Source organism: Triticum aestivum, chromosome 2B (assembly GCF_018294505.1).
Source record: "Triticum aestivum cultivar Chinese Spring chromosome 2B, IWGSC CS RefSeq v2.1, whole genome shotgun sequence".
NCBI lineage: Eukaryota > Viridiplantae > Streptophyta > Magnoliopsida > Poales > Poaceae > Triticum > Triticum aestivum.
In genome coordinates, this window is record NC_057798.1 from 339505330 (window position 1) to 339524061 (window position 18732).

An 18732-nucleotide genomic window follows, 5' to 3' on the forward strand; every position below is an offset into this window, starting at 1 on the left:
TACCACCACCAATTTGTATCCATATACCACCACCGATCCATATCCATATACTACCACCGCTACCACCACCGCTGCCATATACCACCACCATATATCCACCACCAATCCGAGTTCCTTGCATATTAGGTTTGTTTTCGAGATCCATCTATTTTCCGATTCGTGTTTCCTTGCCTGAGTAGGTTTCGAAAAAAAGTCCGGAAACCACCCTCCGTTTAGGCACAAAATTTTCGAAAAACGCACTTGACAAATTTTTTTCTGGCTATCCTATTTTTAGGTGTTTCTAAGTGTATTGAGACAGTCGCCGTTATAGAAAGTTTTTTTTGACCCGTTTCCAGTTTTTGGGTCTGGGCAGTCGAAAAAAAAATTGGTCGAAAAACTTTTGTGCCTATCCTGTTATCTTGACTTGGGGAGAGTTTTGAGACACTCGCCATTATAGTGATTTTCGAAAAAAAAAGGAGCGCAAAAAAAAGCGCAAAAAAAAGAGCGCAAAAAAAGAGTGAAAAAAAATCAGAGTGTGCTTCTCCCTTGTTTCCGTGCAGCGTCGTGATTTTGTTAGCTTTCTAGGCTCGCGTCTCTAGCACAGTCTAGCCTAGGACCAGCACAGTACCGTCATTGAGCGTTTATTCAACTTTGCATCTCTGAATTGATTATTGCTGACCTTTTTTTTGCTACCATATTATAAGCCTTCCCAGCTTCACATACATCTACGTTGTGCGTTTGACTGTCCCTGGTAATCGCTTTATCCAAGCTTTGAGAGTTTTGACTACAATGGTTGTTGATCGCCTCCTGCTGCTGGGTAAGAACTGGTAAGAATTTGAGATTTGCTTGACGGGTTTGTGATACACCACCACCTATTCCTAGTAGTCTATAGGATCATATTCTTGTTTGTTTCTATTTGCTGCTAACCATGGTAGGATCACAAGCCGATGAGACTGATTGGGAGAACCTGACAAACAAACAGCTACATGATAAATTTGAAGAGGCCATGGAGAAGATAGATGGCATTGAGAAGACGTTTGAAACAAAGCTTGATAACAAGTTTAATGAATTGCTTGCGCGTCTTCCACCACCGGCTGCACCTGCCGCACCTCTGCAACAACAACAACAACAACAACAACAACAACAACAACAACAACAGCAACAACAACTACCTCCACATCACGAAACAGCCCTCCGCCGAGCGAGCCGTGTTCCTCTTCAGCCTGGCCAAACTGTTGGTGCTGCTGTTGATAATTCTATGGCTCATGTTGCTGATGGAGAGGAGGATGAGTATGTGGGCGATTATGAGGCTGAGGTTGATCAAAATCAGAACTACGTGCAGCCACCAGCACCACCCCCAGCAGGTCGACCTCAGGTATATAATCGCAATGGTAGGCCTGCACCACCACCTCAGGTACGAGATCATGACCATGTTCCTAAACTAAAATTGAATATTCCACCATTTGAGGGTAGATATGCTCTTGATATATATCTTACTTGGGAGTTAGAAACTGAACAACATTTTACATGTTTGCAATATCCCGAGGAGAGACGGGTTGCTGCTACTGTTTGTGCTTTCACTAGTTTTGCATGTGTATGGTGGTCTAAACATTGTAGATTATATCCTATTCCAGCTACTTGGGTTGCTTTGAAAACTGCTATGCGTACTCGTTGGGTTCCACCATATTATCAACGTGAATTGCTTCAAAAATTGCAGCGTTTAAGACAAGGAAAAAATTCTGTAGAAGAATATTATCAGGAATTACAAACTGGCATGATTAGATGTGGTATTGTTGAGGAGAATGAAGCTATGCTTGCACGTTTTATGGGTGGATTAAATAGAGAGATTCAGACCATTCTAGAGTATAAGGAGTATACTAATATCACTCGTTTATTTCATCTTGCTTGTAAAGCTGAACGTGAAGTGCAGGATCGACAAGCATTGGCGCGAACTAACTTTCCTGCAGGTCGACCTTCATCATGGACACCGTGTGCATCTTCTACTTCAACTGCACCAGCACCTCCATCAGGTGCCATCTCCAGCTGTGATACAAGAAAGTAGGCTCAACCACCATTATCTGCCAAGAGCGCACCTGCCGGGCCTGCACAGAGCTCTTCTTCTTCCATGGCATCAACAGGGCACACAAGTGATATTATTTGTCGTCGTTGTAAGGGAAGAGGTCATTATGTGCGAGAATGCAAATCTCAGCGTGTGATGATTGCTACTGAGGATGGTGGGTATGAGTCTGCTAGTGACTATGATGAGGAGACTTTGGCTCTTACTACACGTGAAGAACACGGTGGAGATGATTTTGATCATGAGACGCAATACATGGCTCCTGACGATGCTGACATGTATGAATGTTTAGTTGCTCAACGTGTTTTGAGTGTGCAGGTCACACAAGCTGAGCAAAATCAGAGGCATAATTTGTTCCATACAAAGGGAGTTGTGAAGGAACGTTTTGTGCGCGTCATCATAGACGGAGGGAGCTGCAACAACTTGGCTAGCATGGAGATGGTGGAGAAGCTTTCTCTCACCACAAGACCACATCCACATCCTTACTACATCCAATGGTTCAACAATAGCGGCAAGGATAAGGTAACACGTATTGTTCGTGTGCATTTTAGTATCTCTACATATGTTGATTATGTTGATTGTGATGTGGTACCTATGCAAGCATGTTCCTTATTACTTGGTAGACCATGGCAATTTGATAAAAATTCTGTACACCATGGTAGAAACAATCATTATACTCTTGTTCATAAGGATAAAAATATTACTTTGCTTCCTATGACTCCTGATTTCATTTTGAAAGATGATATTAATAGAGCTAATAATGCAAAACAGGAGAAAAATAAGATTGAAAATCAGATTGTGGCAAAAGAATTTGAGCAACAAATGCAACCTAATAGTAAACCATCTAGTGTTGTTTCTGAAATTAAATTGAAAAGTGCATGTTTACTTGCCACTAAATCTGATATTGATGAGCTAGATTTCAGGAAATCTGTTTGCTATGCTTTTGTGTGCAAAGAGGCATTATTTTCATTTGAGGACGTTCCTTCCTCTTTGCCTCCTGCTGTCACTAACATTTTGCAGGAGTTCGCTGACGTCTTTCCACAAGACGTGCCACCGGGATTACCTCCCATTCGAGGGATTGAGCATCAGATTGACTTAATTCCCGGTGCATCATTACCCAACCGTGCACCATACCGTACCAATCCAGAGGAGACGAAGGAGATTATGCGTCAAGTACAGGAGCTGCTCGACAAAGGTTATATACGCGAATTCCTTAGTCCTTGTGCTGTTCCTATTATTCTAGTGCCGAAAAAGGATGGTACATCATGTATGTGTGTTGATTGTAGAGGCATTAATAATATTACTATTCGTTATCGTCATCCTATTCCTAGGCTAGATGATATGCTTGATGAATTGAGTGGCTCTACAATATTCTCCAAAGTTGATTTGCGTAGTGGATACCATCAAATTCGTATGAAATTGGGAGATGAATGGAAAACGGCATTTAAAACTAAGTTTGGATTATATGAGTGGTTTGTCATGCCTTTTGGGTTAACTAATGCACCTAGTACTTTCATGAGATTAATGAATGAAGTTTTACGTGCTTTTATTGGACGATTTGTGGTAGTCTATTTTGATGATATACTGATTTACAGCAGATCTTTAGAGGAACATTTGGAACATTTACGTGTTGTTTTTATTGCTTTACGTGATGCACGTTTGTTTGGTAACCTTGGGAAGTGCACCTTTTGCACCAACCGAGTATCTTTTCTTGGCTATGTTGTTACTCCACAGGGAATTGAAGTTGATAAAGCCAAGATTGAAGCTATTGAGAGTTGGCCGCAGCCCAAAACGGTCACACAAGTGAGGAGTTTTCTTGGCCTCGCTGGATTCTATAGACGTTTTGTGAGAGATTTGAGCACCATTGCTACACCTCTCAATGAGCTTACAAAGAAAGATGTGCCTTTTCTTTGGGGTACCGCACAGGAAGAAGCCTTCACGGTATTGAAAGATGAGTTGACACATGCTCCTTTACTCCAACTTCCTAATTTTAATAAGACTTTTGAGCTTGAATGTGATGCTAGTGGAATTGGATTAGGAGGTCTGTTATTACAAGATGGCAAACCTGTTGCATACTTTTCTGAAAAATTGAGTGGGCCTAGTCTGAATTATTCTACTTATGATAAAGAATTATATGCTCTTTTTCGGACTTTAGAAACATGGCAACATTATTTATGGCCCAAAGAATTTGTTATACACTCTGATCATGAATCTTTGAAACATATTAAAAGTCAAGCTAAACTGAATCGTAGAGATGCTAAATGTGTTGAATTCATTGAGACTTTCCCTTATGTCATTAAACACAAGAAGGGTAAAGAAAATGTTATTGCTGATGCTTTGTCTCGTCGCTATACTATGCTTTCACAACTTGACTTCAAAATATTTGGTCTGGAGACCATCAAAGATCAATATGTGCATGATGCTTATTTTAAAGATGTATTGCAGAATTGTAATGAAGGTAGAACATGGAACAAGTTCGTCGTTAATGATGGCTTTGTGTTCCGTGCTAACAAGCTATGCATTCCAGCTAGCTTTGTTCGTCTTTTGTTGTTGCAGGAGGCGCATGGAGGAGGACTAATGGGACACTTTGGCGTGAAGAAGACGGAGGACGTACTTAATACACATTTCTTTTGGCCAAAGATGAGACGGGATGTTGAGCGCTTTGTTGCTCGCTGCACTACATGTCAAAAAGCTAAGTCACGACTCAATCCTCACGGGCTAAGTTGGGGACTAAACTGCTTTTTAGTACCACTTGTCACCCCCAAACTGATGGACAAACTGAAGTAGTCAATAGAACATTGTCTACTATGCTTAGGGCTGTTTTGAAGAATAATAAGAAAATGTGGGAAGAATGCTTGCCTCATATTGAATTTGCTTATAAGTTCATTGCATTCTACTACTAAGATGTGCCCTTTTGAAATTGTGTATGGTTTCCTACCTCGTGCACCTATTGCTTTGTTGCCTCTTCCATCTTCGGAGAAGGTTAATTTTGATGCTAAACAACGTGCTGAATTGATTTTAAAAATGCATGAGTTAACTAAGGAAAAGATTAAGCGTATGAATGCTGAATATAAACTTGCTGGAGATAAGGGTAGAAAACATGTTGTGTTTGCACCTGGAGATCATGTTTGGTTACATTTGCGTAAGGATAGATTTCCTGATTTGCGCAAATCAAAGCTAATGCCACGTGCTGACGGACCTTTTAAGGTGTTAGAGAAAATAAATGATAATGCATATAAACTTGAGCTGCCTGCAGATTTTGGGGTTAGTCCCACTTTTAACATTGCAGATTTGAAGCCTTATTTGGGTGAGGAAGATGAGCTTCCGTTGAGGACGACTTCATTTCAAGAAGGGGAGGATGATGAGGACATCAATACCACTGTTACACCCACAGCCCCTACTGCTACATATACTGGACCAATTACTAGAGCTTGCGCACGCCAATTAAATTATCAGGTACTTTCGCTTCTTGGTAATGATTCTAATGTTCATGAGAATATGATGCTGCCTAAATTGGATACATTTGTTTTGCTTACAAATGAAGGGCCTAGCTTGGAGAAGGATGGACATTGGAGCACGAACAAGCATGGAGATGATGGCATGCGCAAGGGGAACAAGAACGGAGTTACAAGTGATGATTTCAGGACTTTGAAGCCACCATAATGGGTGCATGAAGCCTTGGACGAAATATACAAGATGCCACTTCATAAATTTCGTCTCGAGGCTATTCTAGGTGCTGCATCACCTTATTATTGGGCCAAGCCCATGTAATTTCGAAATACATAAGTATAGGCTATTTTTAGAGTCCGTATGTGTGGGGAAACAAGAGATAGGGTTGATTTCGGACCCCTCCACAAAGGGCCACAAAATTCCCCCCTCTTCCTCCATATATACAGCCCTTAGGGCACCGTTTAGACTTTGGGTTTTGTTTAGATTAAAAGTTCGCCATAGCTGCAACTTTGCATACTTCGTTTGTGTTCAATGACCAGACAAAGGCGTCACAGAACCCCACCTTGATCAATAAAGGTTTCATCTTATATTCACAATATCTAGATTGCAATCTCAGTTTCTTGCTTGTTATTCGTTTGCTCGCAGGAAACAGACCCTCATGGCCAGGTTGATCGTGCTCCGGCGTGGTCAATAACATCTCAGAGTTGGTTTAGCGATTGCTAAGGCGCGACGTTCTTGCACGTTCGTAGTCGGATCGTCAAAGTCGACTTCCACCAAAGCGAAATCCATCATCTCATCGAAAGACGGGACACCTTTGCCTCTATCACGTCCGATGACTAGGAGTTTCAAGCATTCCTTCTTCTTGTCCCTTGAACCTGGTGTTCTCGCCGTCTTGTCCGTTGGGTGCAGCTGATCCGTGGCCTCCCTCCAAATACCTGATCAAACATAGGGTCTCCGCATGAGGTAGTAGCCATGTCTCATAAGTAGAAAGTGGAAGTTCGGAGAAGAGCGAGTTCACCTTATCTTCGATAGCCTTTGCTCGAGCTCTTGTCATTGGTCCAAGGTGGTGTCGTGGTAGATGTAGGTATGTCCATGGGGATGATCGTGGGATGCTCCGCTTCATCTCCCCCCTTGGGAAAGATCTGACCTCGGTTTGAAAGCTTCATCACCATGGTATGGCGAGAGGTCTTTGACATTGAAGATGTTGCTCATGTTGTACTTGTCGCTTGGGAGGTCAATCTTGTAAGCATTGCTATTGTAGTGTGCTAGCACCTTGAAGGGCCCGTCGGCTTGGGGTAGAAGTTTGGACTTGCGTTCATTGGGGAAGCGTTCCTTGCGAAGGTGTAGCCACACAAGATCTCCGATGTTGAATACCATGGGTTTCTTGTTGATGTTGAGCTTGGTCACGAGTTGTTGTACTTGGTGCTCGATGGTATGCCTTGTATCTTCATGCATCTTCTTGAGGTAGGTTGTTCGTGCACTCGTGTCCATGTTGGTGCGCTCTTATAGTGGAAGAGGAAGAATGTCCAATGGGGACAACGGGTTGAAACCGTAGACGACCTCGATGGGGGACCTGTCGGTTGTGGAGTGTCTTGCACTATTGTAGGCATACTCGGCGATAGGTAGGCACTCCTCCCACTCCTTGATGTTCCTCTTGATCAACATGCTTAGTAGAGTGGAGAGTGTTTGGTTCGTCACCTCCGTTTGGCCGTCGGTTTGAGGATGGTATGCCGAAGAGAACAAGAGCTCTATTCCGAGCTTGGCGCATAGAGCCTTCCAAAAGTAACTCAAGAACTTGACATCGCGGTCCGAGACAATCATCTTTGGCACTCAATGGAGGTGCAATATTTCCCTACAAAAAAGATTTGCAATATGTGAAGCATCGTCTATCTTGTTGCATGGGATAAAATGAGACATCTTAGAGAATCGGTCCACAACAATAAACACAGAATCCTTTCCATTTTGAGTTCTAGGCAAACCAAGTACAAAGTCCGTGCTAATGTCTTCCAAAGGTTGATATGGAATTGGAAGGGGCATGTAAAGGCCATGGGATTGAGCTTTTGACTTAGCTTTGCGACATGTAGAGCATCGGTTGGTGAAGCGTGCGATGTCGCAAAACATATTGGGCCAAAAATAGTTCTTTGAGAGCGTAGTGAATGTATTGTCACGTCCAAAGTGTCCCATTAGTCCGCCTCCATGAGCCTCTTGCAAATGGAGCAAATGAAGAGAAGACTCGGGAATGCAAAGTTTGTTAGCTCTCATAAGGTAATCATCCTTGATGTAATAGTGTTCCCAAGATGTATGCGTCAAACACTTGCATAAGCAATTGCAAAAATTGGATCATGCGCATAAAAGTCTTTTATGTGCTCAAAGCCAATGACACTCAATTAAAGTTTAGTGACAAGCATGCATATGTGGGAAAGAGCATCCACCACAACATTTTCCTTACCTTCTATGTACTTGATGACATAAGGAAAAGACTCAATGAATTCACTCCACTTAGTATGACGCTTGTTCAACTTAGTTTGACCCTTAAGATACTTAAGCGTTTCATGATCCGTATGAATGCTAAATTCATGAGGGTGAAGATAATGTTCCCCTTCACTCAAAACTCTCACTAAAGCATATAGCTCTTTGTCATAGATTGGATAATTGAGTTGCGCTCCAGAAAGTTTCTCACTAAAGTATGTTATGGGGCGCTTTTCTTGCGTTAACACACCTCCTACGCCATTACCACTAGCATCGCAATGAATTTCAAAAGGTTTGTCAAAGTTGGGTAATGCAAGCACGGGAGCATGAGTAAGCAAATTCTTGAGCTCATTAAATGCGCTATCTTGGGATGGTCCCCAAACAATGTGAAGGTGAAGCAATGGTGCTAAAATCCTTCACAAATCGACGATAGAAACCGACTAAACAAAGAAAACTATGCACTTGTTGCAAGTTGGTTGGTTGGGCCAAGTTTTAATAGCATTGATCTTAGATTCATCTACATGAACACCCTTAGAAGACACAACGAAACCCAAGAAAACAAGCTTACCAACACCAAAAAGGCATTTGTCCATATTAGCATAAAGGCTCTCTTTCCTAAGGGTTTGCAACACGGTTCTAAGATGGGTGACATGATATTAAAGGGATTTGCTAAAGACAAGAATATCATCAAAATATACCATAACAAATACACCAATATAGGGACGAAGAACAAGTGCATGACTCGCATGAAAGTACCGGGTGCTTCAGATAAACCCATTGGCATAACTAGCCATCCATATAAGCCAAATTTGGTCTTAAATGCAGTTTTTCATTCATCACCTTCTTGGATGCGTATTTGATAGTAGCCACTCTTAAGATCAATCTTAGAGGAAATTGTTGCTCCGCTAAGATCATCAAGCATATCATCTAGGCGTGGAATAGGGTAACGATATCTAACAATGATAGCATTGATGGGACGACAATCGGAACACATGCGATAAGTACCGTCTTTCTTTGGAACAAGGATTACCGGAACGGCACAAGGGCTTAAGCTTTCATGTACATGACCATTGTCGATGAGTGGTTGCACTTCTTGTTGGATCTCCTTAGTTCCTCAGGGTTGACGCGGTAGGGAGCCTTGTTAGGTAGAGGTGCTCCGGGGATGAGGTCGATTCGGTGTTCAAAGCCTCGTAGTGGAGGTAGACCCGGAGGTAGCTCATCGGGGAAAACATCTTGGAATTCCTGCAAAAGAGAAGACAACACTAAAGGTAGATCATGAGAGGTGTTAGTTTTTGGTGCCTCGTCCTTGCACAAAAGGACATAGTGCATAACACTTGATGGGTTCTCACACAATTCTCTCATCTCACTTTTGGTGACAAATAGAACTAAGTTTTTCTTGTCGCTCATCATGGAGGCACTCGATTTTGGCTTGTGGTGCTCACTCTCTTTTGGGTGGGTCACTCTCTCACTCTTTTCTCCATGATGGGTGGCTTGCTTGGCGGCGATCATTTGACTTGGAGACATAGGTCGTAGCACGTACTCTTTTCCTTTCATCTTGAAGCTATAGTGATTGGTACGCCCGTTGTGGATGATGCCGCGGTCAAATTGCCATGGTTGACCAAGAAGGAGGTGGCAGACGGACATCGGGACAACATCACACTCCAAAGTGTCTTCATATGCTCCGATCTTGAAGGAAACTTTGACCGTATGCTCGACTTGGATAGTGCCGGAATCGCTTAGCCACTGAACCTTATAGGGGTGCGGGTGCTTCATCTTAACCAATTCGAGCTTGGAGCATAGTTCTTCACTTGCCAAGTTATGGCAATTGCCTCCATCTATGATGACCTTGACGGACCTTCCATTGATGCCGGCCTTGGGGTGGAAGATGTGGCATCTTTGGTCTTTGTCTTGTTGATGTTGAAGAGTCAAGACTTTGGAGACAACAAGAGCGGGGCTGGAATCCTCATCACAAAATACTTGATCATCTTCGTTTACACGCCGGTGCATGGCCACTTTCTCAAGGGCTTCTGTCGGTGTCAAAACCAGCAGATCTCGGGTAGGGGGTCCCAAACTGTGCGTCTAGGCGGATGATAACAGGAGATGAGGGACACGATGTTTTTACCCAGGTTCGGGCCCTCTTGATGGAGGTAAAACCCTACGTCCTGCTTGATTAATATTGATGATGTGGGTTACAAGAGTAGATCTACCACGAGATCAAGGAGGCTAAACCCTAGAAGCTAGCCTATGGTATGATTGTTGTTCGTCCTATGGACTAAAGCCATCCGGTTTATATAGACACCGGAGAGGGCTAGGGTTACACAGAGTCGTTTACAATGGTAGGAGATCTACATATCCGTATCGCCTAGCTTGCCTTCCACGCCAAGGAAAGTCCTATCTGGACACGGGACGAAGTCTTCAATCTTGTATCTTCATAGTCTTGGAGTTCGGCTATCCGGACACCCCCTAGTCCGGAACTCCCTCAGTAGCCCCTGAACCAGGCTTCAATGACGACGAGTCCGGCGCGCATATTGTCTTCGGCATTGCAAAGCGGGTTCCTCCTCCGAATAATTTATAGAAGATTGTGAAAACCAGGATAGTGTCCGGCTCTGCAAAATAAATTCCACATACAACCGTAGAGAGAATAATATTACACAAGTTCAATCTGCTGACGTATTTTGTGGCGTAACGTCACACCACTACCAAGCCTTCAAATTGTTTTTATTGTTCCATCTCAGCGCATTTAGCGAGGCGATTTCCTTGGCACGTCTTGTCGAAGCAGAGATCGTGTTCCCCTTATTCCGGGATTCCCATCAATACGGACGTGGGTAACCCAACCGTGCCATCAATCGCGACGCTTGGGGGATAAGCGAGTTTTACCAGGCCGGTGGGGACGCGTGTTTCTGTCCACCCATATAAGGGGATAAAGATCCAACCTTTTTACCTGCGCCTTCTTCCTCCTTGGCTTATCCATCTCTGCGAACTCGAGCTCTAGCGCCCAAGCCCGCACATCTCACCTCAACCTTCTCCAAATATGTCCGGAGCGGGAGGCAAGTGGATGGCCTCCTCCGTCACGGAAGGGCATATCCAGAAGCTGCGCAGCGCCGGATACTTGTCCAGCGACATCGCGCATCGGCTCCCCGAAGAGGGAGAGCTCATCCCCACTCCCAGGCCCCATGAGAGGGTAGTATTCCTTCCCCATTTCCTCTGCGGACTGGGCTTCCACTTCATCCCTTTGTCCGGGGGCTCATGTTCTACTACGGCCTAGATTTCCATGATCTGGCCCCAAATTTTATTCTCAACATCTCAGCGTTTATCGTCGTGTGCGAGGCCTTCCTCTGCATCCAGCCCCACTTCGGCTTGTGGCTCAAGACCTTCAGTGTCAAGCCGAAGGTTGTGAAGGGCAGCCAAGCGGAGTGCGGAGGCGCCATGGTGGGCAGGATGTCCCACGTTACGTGGCTGGAGGGCACCTTTGTGGAAACCATCAAGGGGTGGCAATCGGGGTGGTTCTATATCACCGAGCCGCGTGATCCCGGGCAGCGGCCCCCAAATTCAGATCCGGCATCCCCACACGGCTCACCTCCTGGAAAGAGAGCGGCCAGATTTGGGGCGATTCGGAGGAGCTGACCGGACTCCAAGCCTGCGTCCAAAAGCTGGTGGGCAAGAAGCTCAAGCTTGTCAACGTAGTCCAGGTCATGCTCATCCGCCAGATTCTCCCGTGCCAACGATGGGGTTTCAATATGTGGGAGTTCGACCCGGCGCAGCACCAGACTTTGAACGGGCTCTTCGACACTATGTATGAAGAGGTCTGGAAGGTGCTGTTCAAGGGCGCCGAGGCTCCCGCATCCGCTACCGAAGATCGCGGATTTAGCTCGCAGCGTCCAGCTGACGAGGTAAGTGATATTGTCCTTTATGGGACGCTTGTTATTCATAGTTTGACTCTATGCGGGATCTAAACTCCTTTTCCTTTGACAGGGCTGGCTGAAGAAGGCCGCACAGGCTATCTGTCCGGCCCCATTGCTAGAAGACCCAGCTGATGCCCGCCTAACGGAGCTGCTGGCTCCGGCACCCCACGTGGTGCCGGAGAAGAAGGCCAAGAAGAAGGCCACAGGGACTCGAAAGAGTTCCCGTTCTCAGGTGCTATCGGATGACGAGTCCGAGGCCGACTCCTCCCACCAAAGCGAGGAGGAGAAGAAGAAAGCCTCTCCCCCAGCGGGGGGAGGGAAGAAAAGGAAGGCCTCCCCAACAAGGGAGGCCGAACGATCCAAGAGGGGAAAAACTCTTCCCCCAGACTGTTCCGCCAACGCTAGTGACGACGACGAGGACTGGCCTCCAAGGGCCAAGCCCTTGGCGAGATCATAAGTATCCGAACTCCCGAATAACTTCAAGGTTTTCGTTTTCCGTCACATTATGTCTTTCTAATGCCGCATACAACCCTGCAGTCCGCCTAAGGATGATCTCCCCACTTCGTCGAGCGGGTCCTTAAGGGCGTCGGATGTGGATTCTCTTCCGACTGCCTCCACCCCCCGTGATGCGGACGATGCCGAGGTGGGATCCCAGGAAGGGACCCACCAGGAGGAGAGGGCCCCGGAGGTGTCACAGGACAACCTCCCGGACTTTGCACCGGACTCAGCCCCGGAACCCATAGTGGCTCCGGAGTCCGGCGGGCGACCCCTTCGGAAGAAGGGCAAGACCGCGACGCCGGCTGCCTCCGTCCAACCGGAGGTGCCGGACAATTTGCTGGAGGCGCTCAACGGCGCCTCCATCGAAGAAGAACACCACACTGTTATGAGTGCGGTGATTCAGAAGGTTCAGCTTGCCAAGAGCGGGCTGACCGAAGCCTGCAGCAGCCTTCTAACAGGCTTTGAGGTAAGAATTTCAATATGTGTAAAATGGTATCACATAGACAGTAGCCCCTGATGCTCGGTTCGGTGTTCGGAAAGAAAAGCCGGACTGAGTATCTTTAGAAAGATAAACGCAGGAGTCATGAAAATATGTCAATATGGGATTGCAGGCTGTGCTGCTGACCTCTGCCGCACTGACTGCGGAGGTCGAAACTTTAAAGGAAAACCTCGAGCGGTCCGAGAACGAGCTCGGCCATGCCAAGAGGCAGCTCGAGGAAAAAGAAGGTGAGTAATACCTTATGAAAATTGTACCTTACAGAAAAGGATTTGGTTGCAAGAAAAATGACAAGGATAACTGGGGTATTGCAGGGGCCACTGACGAGGTGGCGACCCTGAAGGAGGCGGTGGCCGCGGCCGAACACAATGCGGCTGCGGAGCGCACCGAGCGAGAGAAACAGGAGGCGCGGGTGGCGGAGGTACAGCAAGAGCTCCAGGATCTCGTGAAGAAACACGAGAGCCTGGAGCGTGACTCGAAGACTCGAGAGTCTGAGCTTGCAACGGCTCTTGAGAGTGCCAAAGCCGCTAAGGCCGAAGCCTACAAGGCCCTCCAGGAGATAGAGGCGATGAAGAAAATAGCAGCGGGTAAGGCATTTTTCATGCAAAGTAAGCATGTGAGTGTTAATTACCTGTTGCTTACCCGAATTCGGAGCTCTCCAGGGGCGTTCGCAGATCTTCCCCGCAGCGTGTCCGATGCTGCCGCATTCTACCGGGCCGAGGAGGGGAGCTCAACGGAGAAGGTCTTCTGGTCTCAGTATGCTGAGGCCGGACATCCGGTGCCCCTTAGCGACCAGCTGAAGCAGCTGGTTGAGCTCCACAAGGCGGCCGAATAGGCCATGAAGGGCCTCATAGTTCGATTGTGGCCTAAGGAGGCTATGACTGGGAGCTACTTCGGCCTGGTGCGGCGGCTGGTGGACGCGTGCCCGTGGGTTGAAGTTATCAAGCACTCCGCCTGTATCGAGGGTGCGCGTCGGGCCCTTGCCCGCGCAAAGGTGCACTGGGGCAAGATGGATGCCCAGAAGCTTGTGACGGACCCCCCACTAGAGGGCAAGGAGCATCGCACGCCCGAGATGTATTATAGGAGTGTGCTGAAGGGCGCCCGCATTATTGCGGGTGAGTGCTCCAAAGATGTAATATTTGAGTAGACTCGCATTTTGTTATCCTGTGCGCTGAAAACTTGGTTCATATGCGCTAAGCAACGCTTGTTAATTTAAAATATTACCTTCTGTGCGGCTGTTTATCAAATCTGAGAGATGGCAAGTCGTCGGCTTCAGCCCCCATGCCACGAGTGCTGGGGTGTTCGGGATAAACTCGAGCGCTCTTGTTCCCATTTTTGGGTCCATCTAGGGAGGCGCTCGACACAACGAACAAGGCAACCAGACTTATAATGCTTGAACACTCTCACTTAGCCATAGAATTCTATAATTTTAAATTTCGGCGAAGCCCCTAGTTTTCGGAAGGCCGAATTTGGGGCGCTATCCACGCCTTGACCGGACAGAATCCGGCTCCTCGCTCGAAGCGGCATAAGTCTTTAGGGACTCGCAAAGAACCTCTCGAACAGCGACCAGCTCTCGCCTCATCATGACGGTCAGTTTTAGCTTTCTCCACTGAGGCGTTAACCCAGCTCAACTGGGGCGCAATCGCAGTGGTTCTCCCAGTGCTACCTTAGCCGATAAAACGGAACGTAAGGTACCAAAACATGGGAGCCGGGCAAACCCAACTATTGACCCAAGAACATGATTCGGAGCCGATGCATATAATGCTATAAGTTCGGGGTGCCGCACTTGTGAAAGTGTTCGGACTTATCACACCATAACGCGGGAAACATAAGCCCCTGGTGTATTTAGCCGTACCAAAACGTACGGATGCAACATGTCATAGATGAACATATGTGTAAGAAAGAAATGCAATTAGAAGCAAAATGTGCTGCATTGCTTTATTCAAATAAAAACTGCTGTAAGTGCAGGACGATACAAGTGGTGCGGTGAGCAAGGGATGGGACTGTTTAACATGTCCCCCTCCAGGGGTAGGCTACGGAATAATGCATAAAAACAGATTTAATGCTCATAATGGAGACCACCTGGATTTTCGTTGTAGCCTTTCTCCTTCCCTAGCTGTTGTATCGTGGGTTCGGCATGTCTGCTGCCGGACAGGGCCTCTGCCGAATGGAGTCCTGTGGGTAAAAAATAAAAGGAAAAGAAAAAGAAATGACACACTTAAGAGCCCCTGGTGCGGTTGAGCCGCAGTTTGGGCTTATCGTGGTCGAGCCCCTTGCCCCATGCCCGTGGTATCTTCAGAGCGTAATGGAGTACGCGAAGGGTCTGTCTTAATGTTTTATAGGGGCTGGGGTTGGGGCCGCACTGCTACGCGTGCTCGGAACGCGCCAGGTGGTCGTGTTGTAGTTTACACCGGGCACGCTTAGCTGTGTCCGGCCGCTTAGCAGCCCGACTCGAGAATTGCCTTAAAAGGCTGCTTTGTACTTCTGCTGCGAGAGCCGCTGTATGTTCCTCCATTCGGAGGGAGCGTTCAGTGTTTCCGTTGACCGTGATGACTCCTCTAGGGCCTGGCATCTTGAGCTTGAGGTATGCGTAGTGCGGCACCGCGTTGAACTTTGCGAACGCGGTACGTCCGAGCAAGGCATGATAGCCGCTGCGGAACGGGACTATGTCGAAGATTAACTCCTCGCTTCGGAAGTTATCCGGGGATCCGAAGACCACTTCCAGTGTAACTGAGCCTGTACAATTGGCTTCTACACCTGGTATGACGCCTTTAAAGGTCGTCTTGGTAGGTTTAATCCTTGAGGGGTCTATGCCCATTTTGCGCACCGTGTCCTGATAAAGCAGGTTTAGGCTGCTACCACCGTCCATCAGGACTCTGGTGAGATGAAATCCATCGACGATTGGGTCTAGAACCAATGCGGCGAACCCACCATGGCGAATGCTGGTGGGGTGGTCCCTTCGGTCAAAGGTGATCGGGCAAGAGGACCATGGATTGAACTTCGGGGCAACTGGCTCCATCGCGTATACATCCCTGAGTGCACGCTTCCGCTCCCTTTTGGGTATGTGTGTGGCATATATCATGTTCACCGTCCGCACCTGTGGGGGGAAACCCTTCTGTCCTCTATTGTTCGGCGGTCGGGTCTCTTCTTCGTCGTCGCTATGTAGCCCCTTGTCGCTATTTTCGGCAATTAACTTGCCTGCCTGCTTGGACACCCAACAGTCCCTATTGGTGTGGTTAGCTGGCTTTTCAGGGGTGCCATGTATCTGGCACAAGCGGTCGAGAATTCGGTCCAAATTGGACGGACCCTGAGTTGTTCTTTTGAATGGCTTTTTCCGTTGACCGGGTTTAGAGCCTCTGAATCCGGCATTGACTGCCGTATCCTCACTGTTATCGCCGTTAATGCGGCGTTTGTTTTTGTAGCAACGCGACCTACCACTACGGTCCTTGATATCCGGACTGCCAGAATTTTTGTTGAGGTTGTTGCTGCGTGCTAGCCAGCTGTCCTCACCCGCACAGAAGCGGGTCATGAGTGATGTAAGGGCTGCCATGGATTTCGGCTTTTCCTGTCCCAGGTGCCGGGCAAGCCACTCGTCGCGGATGTTATGCTTGAAGGCCGCGAGGGCCTCGGCATCCGGACAGTCGACGATTTGGTTTTTCTTGGTTAAGAACCGTGTCCAGAATTGTCTGGCCGATTCGTCTGGCTGCTGAATTATGTGGCTTAGGTCATCTGCATCTGGTGGTCGCACGTACGTGCCTTGGAAGTTATCGAGGAATGCGGCTTCCAGGTCCTCCCAACTCCCGATTGACTCTGCTGGCAAGCTGTTAAGCCAGTGCCGGGCTGGTCCTTTAAGTTTGAGTGGGAGATATTTGATGGCGTGGAGATCGTCTCCGCGGGCCATGTGGATGTGGAGGAGATAGTCCTCGATCCAGACCGCGGGGTCTGTTGTGCCATCATAAGATTCAATATTGACGGGTTTAAACCCTTCTGGGATTTGATGATCCATTACCTCATCTGTGAAGCACAGTGGGTGTGCGGCGCCTCTGTACTGGGCAATATCGCGACGGAGCTCAAAAGAGCTTTGTCTGTTGTGTTCGGCCCGGCCGGACTTACTGTGTCCGGGGTGACGGTGATCGTCACGTATCGTGGGGCGCCCACGTGATCCATAGATCGATCTTGATTGTCTTGCCTTATCCTCCAATATGTCGCGCAGGTCCGGAGTGTTCCCCTGTGGCCTTGTGCTTTTCGAGCGATGCCGGGGTACGGGTCTAGTGAAGGGCCTTGAGGCCTCTCTGTCGCGACCACGGGGTGGTCGATCAGCCGTATTGTCTCCTGGTGAAGCGGGATCATATGCCTCCACCTCTAATCGGGGGAGCAGCTTACGTTTGGGGTAGCTTTTGGAGGGGCGTTCGAGTTCATGCTCTTCGGCCGCGAGGACTTCGGTCCATCTGTCGGCTAGCAGATCTTGATCAGCTCTAAGCTGCTGCTGCTTTTTCTTGAGGCTGTTTGCCGTGGCCATAAGCCTGCGTTTGAAACGCTCCTGTTCGACGGGATCCTCAGGTACGACGAATTCGTCGTCGTCGAGGCTTGCCTCGTCTCCGGAGGGAGGCATATAGTCCTCTACCTCTTCTTCGGCCGCTCTCTCATGAGGGCTGGCGTCCCCCTCCTCCTGTGCTGGATCTTGCTGGAGTGGGTTGTCTTCGGCGCTATCCGGTGTATTATTGTCTCCGGTGCCGGAATCCTCATTCTTGCTATGGCGGGATTTAGAGCGGCGCCGCTGACGCCGGCGCTTGGGCTGTTTCTTGGAGGGGTCATCCTCCGCTATTCCTTCGCCGTTCCCATCCTTTGGGATATCCACCATGTATATGTCGTATGAAGAGGTGGCTTTCCAGTGCCCGGTGGGTGCTGGTTCTTGGTCGTCTCCGGCATCGTCGTCCATACCGTCGATGTCCTCAGAGTCGTAATCTAGCATGTCGGTTAGATCGTCGACAGTGGCTACCAAGTGGGTGGTGGGTGGGCTCTGAATTTCTTCGTCGTCCGCATCCCAACCGTCCTGGCCGCAGTCCGGCCAGGCCTCTCCTGATAACGAGAGGTACTTTAGCGAACTCAAGATGTCGCCAAAAGGTGAGTGTTGAAAGATGTCCGCCGCGGTGAACTCCATGATCGGCGCCCAATCGGATTCAACTGGAGGGGGCGCGGGAGGTCCGGAGTCCGGCGAGGAGTCTGGCACCTCGGAGTCACGAGCTTCATGGGGGACAAGATCGGTGTTGGGCTCTATCGCCGTAGAGGTTGCAGCCCCCGAGGTGGTGTCTAGCCATCCATCCTTGGTCTGCGCAGCCGGCTCCAAGTCGAAGATCGGAGCGGGTTCAAGTGCGGCCTCTAAGGTACTGTCCGGCCGCAGAGCTAAATCATGCCCATCGTGACAGTACGGCACGCTCGGCTGTGGCTCGAATCCGTCGAGGATCAAGTCCCCGCGGATGTCGGCCGTGAAGTTCAAACTTCCAAATCTGACCTGACGGCCAGGGGCGTAGCCTTCGATCTGCTCCAGCTGGCCAAGTGAATTGGCCCGCAGTGCGAAGCCGCCGAATACGAAGATCTGTCCGGGGAGGAAGGTCTCACCCTGGACTGCATCGTTGTTGATGATCAAAGAAGCCATCGAGCCTATCGGTGACGACACAGAGAAACTCTCAATGAAAGCACCAATGTCGGTGTCAAAACCGGCGGATCTCGGGTAGGGGGTCCCGAACTGTGCGTCTAGGCGGATGGTAACAGGAGACGAGGGACACGATGTTTTTACCCAGGTTCGGGCCCTCTTGATGGAGGTAAAACCCTACGTCCTGCTTGATTAATATTGATGATGT